The 9,861-nt window shown below is 40.6% G+C and overlaps 1 non-coding gene across 1 annotated transcript; it reads left to right on the plus strand.

Annotated features, from left to right (window-relative positions):
- Positions 1–7,660: 7,660 nt before the first annotated feature.
- On the plus strand, positions 7,661–7,731 carry TRNAG-GCC (transfer RNA glycine (anticodon GCC)). Its single transcript has one exon. It is a non-coding gene; the product is annotated as a tRNA-Gly (tRNA).
- Positions 7,732–9,861: the final 2,130 nt, after the last annotated feature.

Here is a 9,861-nt window from a genome sequence, read left to right on the forward strand (position 1 = left end):
TTGCCTTCTCTCCTAGGTTAGTGATTTCTGACACCTTTGTGTACAGAACTATGATTTTGTGCCACAATTGTAGCAGCAAAAAAAAAGTGTGATCTGCTGGATCTTATGTGTTTGTCGCAATTCTTTAATTATAAGAACAGTTCCTGAAGCAGCAGCCCCAACTACAATCCAATCAAAGAGTCTTTTTTGGGCGGTTGTGAGATTTTTTTTCTTCAAATTTAGAAAAAGAAAAAAGTCAGCGAGACAATGACACAGGTCGTGGGGCCAACAGTCACTCAGTGCAGCCTAATGCCATTTTCTTGTAATTGTCAATGACATTCTGTTATTTATTATATGTTTAATTCCGTAGTGACAGAGTCAATTTTGTACTTAATGACCGGGCCAATTGTTAAAATTCTGACCACTGTCACTTTATGAGGTTATAACTCTGGAACTCTTCAACGGATCCTGATGATTCTGAGATGTTTTCTCATGACATATTGCACTTCATGTTAGCAGTTAAATCTCTTCGATATGACTTGCATTTATTTATGAAAAAACTGAAATTTGACAAAAAAAATTAACATTTTTAAATTTTCAAACTTTCAATTTTTATCCCCTTAAATCACAGAGATATGTCACACAAAATAGTTAATAAGTAACATTTCCCACATGTCTACTTTACATCAGCACAATTTTGGAAACATAATTTTTTTGTTAGGAAGTTATAAGGGTTAAAAGTTGACCAGCGATTTCTCATTTTTCCAACAAAATTTACAAAACCATTTTTTTAGGGACCACCTCACATTTGACGTTAGTTTGAGGGGTCAATATAACAGAAAATACCCAAAAGTAACACCATTCTAAAAACTACACCCCTCAAGGTGCTCAAAACCACATTCAAGAAGATGATTAACTCTTCAGGGGCTTCAAGAGACCTAAAGCAACGTGGAAGGAAAAAAATGAACTTTACTTTTTTCTCTAAAAATTTAATTTAGACCCAAACTTTTTTATTTTCACAAGGTTATCAGGAGAAAATGGACCACAAAATTTTGTGCGCAATTTGTCCTGAGTACGCCGATACCCCATATGTGGGGGAAAGACACTAACTGGGTGCATAGCAGGGCTCACAAGGGAGGGAGCACCATTTTACTTTTTGAAAGCAAAATTGGCTGAAATCAATGGTGGTCGCCATGTCACATTTGGAGACCCCCCCTGATGTACCTAAACAGTGGAAACCAACCAATTCTACCCTGACCTCAATCCCAACCCTAACAATAATCCCAACCCTAACTCTAACCACAACCCTAACCCTATCTCCAACACCACCCTAACCCCAACTGTAACCCCAATACAACCGTAACTCCAACACCACCCTATCCCTAACACAACCCTAACCCCAACACCACAACCGTAACCCAAACACCACAACCGTAACCCCAACACCACAACCGTAACCCCAACACAATGCTAACCCCAACCCTAACCCTAATTTTAGCCCCAACCCTAACCCTAGCCCCAACCCTAACCCAACCTCTAGCCCCAACCCTAACCGCAGCCCCAACCCTACCCCAACCCTAACCCTAGCTCTAACCCCAACCCTAATTCTACTCCAACCCTAGCCTCAACCCTAACCTTAGCTCAAACCTTAACCCTAGCTCTAACCCCAACCCCAGCCCTAGCCCCAATGCTAACCCTAACTGCAAAGAATGGAAACAAATACTTTTTTTATTTTATTATTTTTACCTAAGGGAGGTGATAAAGGGGGATTGATTTACTATTTTTTTTTATTTTGGCCTCTGTGATAGGGTCAAACCCGCAGCATTTACTGACTGTGGAAACATACCCTTATAGCTCTTGCACTATGTAGACAGTTCTACAAATACAGATGTGGAATGTGTGGAATTTGAGCTGATGATGTGGAGCTTGTATTTTACATGTTGATCACTGGAGGAAATAGGCAGAAAAACTGAGAAAACACAACCGTCAGCACTAGGATGTCACCTAATGCATGGATCAGGAATACTCACGTTTCTAGGATGAATCTTCTGCTGTATTTATTTGTCTGCAGAGTATTGCTGCTTGGTTATTGAGCCAATTGTTACATTATACTGGAATGCATTTACAGGGTTTTCTTGTTTCCCATTTTATTTAAAAAAAAATCTTTAGTGTGGAAATGACAGTTTTCTATCGTGGAGCAAGTTGCAAGAAAGCTCAAACATTTAGCCTTCTCCCCCATATGTGACACGACTGAATATGTATGTGTTCTCAATGGGGAGAGCAGACTAGGATATTCCCCGGGGGGTGGCCTTGCTCCCGTGAAAAAAAGGTTGAACACTGAAGTCCAATGTCACTGTTCCTTCTCTCAAGTAATGTTTTCTTATAGGGGAAAGTCATACGGCCTCCCTAAATATTGGATGGTCGTCTGCTCCTCCGAAAATAGTAGTTTTGGCCAAAATAGCAAATGTATATGGGAACTTTTAGGTGGTCAGTAATCTGTGGCTTTCTGTCAGATAGCAGCAGGAAGTCCATGCATCCACATGTCTACAGTAGATGTCCAACTGAGAAGATCAAGGACTTGACAAGGGAGAAGAGTGTGCCTCAGAAGTGTGTCCAGGTGACAATATGGCCGTGCCACACTTCTGTCTGACTCCTGTGTAGCAGGGAGCTGGAAGGTCCTAGGATGTGGAGGTGAAGAGAATGTAACAAGACTCTAGATATGTTGTGATTTGTGATCCAAAAATTAGGTTGACCTTATTTTTTGACCAGTTTCACATTTCCTACTTACGATGTTTTAATGCGATCTTATCAAAGTAGTCAGCCACTTGGCCTTTCACCACTATGGATAACTTGTTATTACTCAAACATGTGATCAGAGGTGTGAAGAACAAGGAAACGGGGAAGCCGTGGTCATAAGATAAATTAAATAAGAAGTTTAGAATCTGTTTAAAATCAATTGCCAGTAAATATAATACAATTTTAGTAATAGTAATATAATGTTAATAATGAAAAAAAAAACAACAATATATATATATATACAGGGGTTGGACAAAATAGTGGAAACCGCTAACGTTTTGGCATCATAATCTTCGAACATGTGATAAACATGCAAACCGTGATATATGGTAATGTTTTGCAGTTGATTATTTGTTATGTGATATGTGTATGTAAATTAACTGTTTGTTTTGCATAATTGTAAGAACATTGACGAGAACTTGATACCAATGGCAGACCTCTTGGATTTTCAAAAAGGCCAAATTGTTGGTGCCTGTCCACACTGCCAAAAGTACCAATACCTGGTTTACACACAACAGTATCACTGCGCTTGATTGGCAGCAAACTCTCCTGACCTTAACCCCACAGAGAATCTATGGAGTATCGTCAAGAGGAAGATGAGAGACGCTAGACCCAACAATGCAGATGAGCTGAAGGCTGCTATCAAAGCAACCTGGGCTTCCATAACCCCTCAGCAGTGCCACAGGTTTATCGCCTCCATGCCACGCTGCATTGATGCAGTAATTGATGCAAAAGGAGCCACGAACAAGTATTGAGTGCATTTACTGAACATACATTTCAGTAGGCCAACATTTTGGATTTTAAAATCATTTTTCAAGCTGGTGTTATGAAGTATTCTAGTTTACTGAGATAATGACTTTTGTGTTTTCATTGTCTGTAAGCCATAATAGTCAACATTAACAGAAATAAACACTTGAAATTGATCACTCTGTTTGCAATTAAATAAATTAACTTTTTGATGATATTCTAATTTTGTGAGAAGCACTTGTATATTGATCTTACTTGGGTATTACTAATGCTCTGCTTACGTGAAGAAATTTAGTACTGTACAGTCATAGGAGACCTTAGGGTGTTACATACGTCTTTTCCGGTGAATATATGTGCTGTGAATCAATTTTTTATTCAATAATGTTCGAAACCCTGCAAATTCAAATTTCTCAAGATTTAATCATCCCTAGTGGCGATTCCTATTTTTGACAACTTACAAAAAAATGTGGATTTTTTTTCCATTTGGTATAGTCATAAGAGCTTGGAGGGGCTTTAAAAAAAAAATTATACTCGCCTCACTACTATCCTCCTTCCAACATAGTTTATGACCCAGTCATTCAATCTCTCCCTATGGAAACTCTGTCTTCTTTTCTTCAGGTGTGGCAATGGACATCCTATTCAGGCTCTTCAGTCTTCTCTGGCACTTTTGCTGCCGATTAGGCCATGACCATGCACTTCATGACATTGTGCTTCAAATTAAATACATTTAATGAAAATGGAATTTCCTGGCCAAATTCAAGCAAACTGCACAGTTGGAATTTGGGCAGATTTGCACATCACTGGACATAAAATAAGAAATGCAACCATTTGATATCCTACTGTCATATTGAGTATGGGGCGTAAACAGTCAACAAGTCCATGTCATCTCCGATGAGGTCTCCTTATGTGTGAGAGTTGGAGAGTTGAGCATTTCCCGCAGTGATGTGTGAAATTAACAGGGAACCTAAAATTATGGAGCTGGTGTCACCTCTTTATTGTGATGTGGAGTGTGTTTGTGGGAAAGGCACACTTCTCGAGCTCCAAGAGTTGTCCAGCCTTTTGGTGTCCCTTAACACTTTTCATAAAACTTTGAGGTCTCCTTTGCAACAGAGTACATAGATGTCATGGAGCCCCATAGTAATAGTTCATATTCGCACCTCCTATAAAAAATATTTGGTTGATCAGATGTTGTCACGAGACATAGCCACATTCACATTAGGGCACATCTCCCAACTTCTGAACACAGGGTGAGGGAAATAAATTGTGGCATGTACAAAGGAATAGTGCCCCTGATGAAGCCCCAACGTGTTCTGACTACGAATTCCTTTTGACAAGCAATTGTATAACTCATATTTCTGCCATAATATCTCAACTCCCTTTGATCTTGCCCTATAAAAGATGACCATATCCAATAATAAACAGACATTTTTCGGACAGATGACAGAGTGGGTGTCTTTCTGTTTTATCCTTCATTCCTTAGGTACCTAAGCTATAGCATTATCTGTGGTTGAACCATAAGAGAAAAAAATCCCGTAGCTGACAATAGACCCCATACTGTGTGATAAATGCCCCTCACACATAATATTATAGCCCACGGTGAATTTCCTGACAATATGTTGGCCTCCAAAGCCTCCACACACAGCATGATGGCAGGCACAGGCTCCTCTGCACAGTATGAATGCCTCCCCTCATAGTATGACGGCCCTTACAGTTTTCCCACAAAGGATGATGGCCATCAATGCCCCCTTCACACAGTATGGTGCCCCACAGACCCAAACATAATGAACTCCACATGCTCGCGAGGCTTGCCAACCGTTCAGAAATTCCAAGTCAATTGAAAAAATAGTTTTTTTCCTGAAGTAAATGCACGGACAGCACACCCGGCGTCTTTCTAGAAATGTATCTCCATAAAACACTAAAATAACATTAAATCTAAAAACAAAGGGATCAGGCAAAATTCTAATTTGACCGTTCCTCATTTTTCCTGGGAAATTTGATTTGCAGGGAAGTTGCTCTCCAGCTCCTCCGCTCCTCGCCGCCACTCGTCCATTCCTCGTCACATCTTCGGATTGTCGAGGGCCTCGGTCGGTAGGCTGAGATGTCTGTTTTTTTATGTCTATTCTGTCTTTGAGCCCATGAATTTTGTAGCGCTCACCGACGTCACGGGTGGCAAGGAGCTTGAGAGGTGAGTAAAAGGGTTTAAACATTATGATGACCTTTTATGATTCAGAAAAATGGTGGCCAATGTTGAATAAATGAGGAAGGGAATTCCAAAAATTCTGTATTTTGGTGAATGCAAATTTTTGAAAAATTTGAGTAGAATTCAAATGAATCTCTAATTTTTTTGCTCATCTCTAATTAAATTCATTAATTTGTGTTAGGTGAATATTCCATCCCCTAAAACTTTTATATTCTTTCTTTCATCATGAAAAGTCTTAGGGGATCAACCATAGACATAAATATCCATCCTGTCCAATGTGTCTAGTGTCCTCCTACTATCCAAAACTGTAACTTTATTCACCATTCTTTCGTAGAACGACTTGTTTGCTTTGGGTCATTGTCTGTAGGGATGACCCATGTTCCACTGAGATTCAGCTCTTGGACAGATGTCGGAATATTTTCCTTTTGACGATATAGTTTAGAACTCCTTGGTCCATCAATGATGGTGGCCGTCCTGGCCCACGTGCAGCATAATAGATCCAAGCCATGATACTATTACCACCGTTCTGCGCAAATTTGACATAAAACTAATATATCAATGGTAACCAACACCTTTAAGAGTGAAAGCACTGGAAGATTGTCATGATCCAGGTCGGGGGTTTGCTTCTTGCTTTTATTTCCCTGGCCTGGTTATGGTGGGGTTAACCTTTCCTGCCTCTCTTTGGTTTGTGGGTGGCTATTTATTGGTGCCATTTCTGATAGCATTTGTCAGTGATAGTTCCAGTCTCTGGCTTGAGCAGCTGACCCGTATACCCTAGTGATCCTTCTACCTCTGATTACCCATATTTTTCCCTGACCCGTTCCCTATCCCTGACTTAGTGTGTGTTTGGTGGTTTCCTACTGTGTATGACTCAGCTTGAATTCTGAACCCTGCCTCCTTCTTTTTGTCTCTGGTACTACGTTTCCAGTCTGGCTTTGACTCTCTGGCTCGTACCCTGACTACATCTTTTGTCTCACATTTTGGATCCCATGCTCCCATCTGGTTCCGATTTCTGGCTCGTCTCTGACCACGTACAGTACTGTGACCTCTGGTACTTCGGCTTCCTGTTTGTTGCTGATGGGCCTGTCTGACTACTCTGCTGCTTCCTAGTGGTACTCCGTGCTTTGCACTGTGGTGCTACAAGATGTACAAGATGAGTGCTACCTTTTTCCCCTTACCTGCACCCTTACCTGCCTTGCAGTTGCATTACAAAGATCCTAGGAATGTTGCCATTTTTCAAAATGTCAAACAAATGGGTTCATCTATCTGTTTAAACGCAATTGTCTGCGGGATTATATGAGACGGGACAACAGAGGAGGAGGATCGATGATCGTATTGGGGATCTTCTTCATTCTAGGGATACCCCTAATTCCAGACTCCTCAGAATAACACATGGGGGCAATTAATTTTGTATAATTCAAGTAGTCCCTATGTCCCCTAGTGGGAGAGACTGGAATACAGTCCTCTTGCAAAAAGAGGATGGATGGCTATTCTAGCTGGATACGACCAAACCTGGGGCTGAGTGAGCAATGGAATCATGGTGGCTTTCTTTGGTCCTGCAGTTTCTACCTCATACAATAACAGCCACCATGCTTCTCTTTGCTCCGACCATTCTTCCTTCCTTTCCTTTTTCTTCCTTCCAAGAGAAAGAATTTGCAGATCCGAATTTCCCATACAAGTCAATCACAGGCAGCACACAGATTCCGTCTGTGCTTTTAACACTGTAAGATTTCGATCAAACATCAGTGATTTTTCCTGTATGCAAAAATTGGGCCAATTTTCATCAGTTTTTTGGACCAGATTTTCATCACAAATAAAAAAAAAATCGACTGAATGAGACAAAATGATTGGTTGAGGCTTTATTGTCTTAGTTTATGAGAAGCATCGGATTGTCTGAATTTCTTCAGTACGGGTTTTTACTCCAACATTTTCATCTAAGCATTGGTGGTTCAGTGGTAGAATTCTCGCCTGCCACGCGGGAGGCCCGGGTTCGATTCCCGGCCAATGCAAGAAGATATTTTAGTTTTGTAACATACTTTTCATTTTTCTTTCTGTTAATTTACATTCCTGATTTTATTTTAATTCTTACTAGTTTACTGTTGCTTGATCTTCTATAAGTATAAAACTGTGTCCAAGCAATGTTTGCTCAATGTTCTTTTGCTTTTAGTTATAATTTTAATGAATGCTGATGAGAGAAGACAGTGTTTGCAAAGGCCCCTTTCACACATCAGTTTTTTGCCATCAGTCGCAATCCGTCGAATTCGCAAAAAAATGAATCCAGTGACTGATGCTGCCGGATCTATTTTTCTCATAGACTTCTATTAGCGACGGATAGACTCACGTTTCATCCGTCATTCGCGGGATCCGTCGAAAATTGTTCGTCCAGCAGCCGGAAACAATGGACAAAGTAACGTTTTTTGTGTACGTTGAAAAATTAGACAGCAACAGATCTTGTACATAGGAGCAGTATTATAGTAGTTATATTCTTGTACATAGGGGAGCAGCATTATAGTGGTTATATTCTTGTACATAGGAGGCAGTATTATAGTAGTTATATTCTTGTACATAGGAGCAGTATTATAGTAGTTATATTCTTGTACATAGGAGCAGTATAATAGTAGTTATATTCTTGTACATAGGAGCAGTATTATAGTAGTTATATTCTTGTACATAGGAGCAGTATTATAGTAGTTATATTCTTGTACATAGGAGGCAGTATTATAGTAGTTATATTCTTGTACATAGGGGCAGTATTATAGTAGTTATATTCTTGTACATAGGGGCAGTAGTATAGTAGTTATATTCTTGTACATAAGAGCAGTATTATAGTAGTTATATTCTTGTACATAGGAGCAGTATTATAATAGTTATATTCTGTACATAGGGGAAGTATTATAGTAGTTATATTCTTGTACATAAGAGCAGTATTATAGTGGTTACATTCTTGTACATAGGAGCAGTATTATAGTAGTTATATTCTTGTATATAGGGGGCAGTATTATAGTAGTTATATTCTTGCACATAGGGGCAGTATTATAGTAGTTATATTCTTGTACATAGGGGCAGTATTATAATAGTTATATTCTGTACATAGGGGCAGTATTATAGTAGTTACATTCTTGTACATGGAGCAGTATTATAGTAGTTATATTCTTGTACATAGGAGCAGTATTATAATAGTTATATTCTGTACATAGGGGCAGTATTATAGTAGTTATATTCTTGTACACGGGGCAGTAGTAATTGTATTCTTGTAGGCAGTAATATAGTAATTATGTACTTGCTAATACAAGATCAATTGTAGATTGTGAGCCCTCGCGGGCAGGGTCCTCTCTCCTCCTGTACCAGTTGTGACTTGTATTGTTTAAGATTATTGTACTTGTTTTTATTACGTTTGGAGCGCCCCCAGACGCAGGGCCGCGGGGTACTCGGTACCGGGCCTCTTCTGTCTCGGTCCTGGGGTTGTCACGGTGGCCAGACCCGGTCCGTGACCCTGCTAAGGGGTGTCCAATGAAAGGTGTAATGATGGTGTGCGGTGCAAGGTGCAATGAATAACAAGGACACAGGGTTGCAGTCTCTTTACCTCTTTACTGAAGGCTTCGGGATCCGCAATCTAGAGCACTGCTAACAGGGCTGGCTGAGACCGGCCGGTCCGAAGGCACCTCCAGAGTTCCCTTTGCAGGTGGAAATCAGTGCCTACCTTCTAGTGCCTGTGCGTTGTAGTACCTCCCTGTTGAGCACCACGGGATAGTCCTCCCAACTGTTGTGTCTGTTTCTGATGTTCTTTCTCTCTCCGTCCCCCAGATGATATGGCTAGGACGCACCCGTATGACGGGGTAGGCCTGGAGTTATTCTGGGACCCTAGAGACGCCCCTCTCCCACAATTGCCTCCGTTGTCTTCGTTAGGTGATTTAGGGTGAGACAACCAACCTGTAGTTAACTGTCCTGCCACTGTTTGAAGTAATGCTTGGAGTCTGTTACTTCCTCGGTGCCCCAGCCACCGGCTATGCGCCCCAGTAGGATGTTGCCACGATCTTAAGGCACGACTCCTACTGGTTCTATTCTCCTTTGTGCTGTGATCTCGCTTCTCACTTCTCCACACTAAACCTTGCTTCGTGTCTTTTCTAAGAAGCCTGCTG

Source organism: Ranitomeya variabilis, chromosome 5 (genome assembly GCF_051348905.1).
Source record: "Ranitomeya variabilis isolate aRanVar5 chromosome 5, aRanVar5.hap1, whole genome shotgun sequence".
NCBI lineage: Eukaryota > Metazoa > Chordata > Amphibia > Anura > Dendrobatidae > Ranitomeya > Ranitomeya variabilis.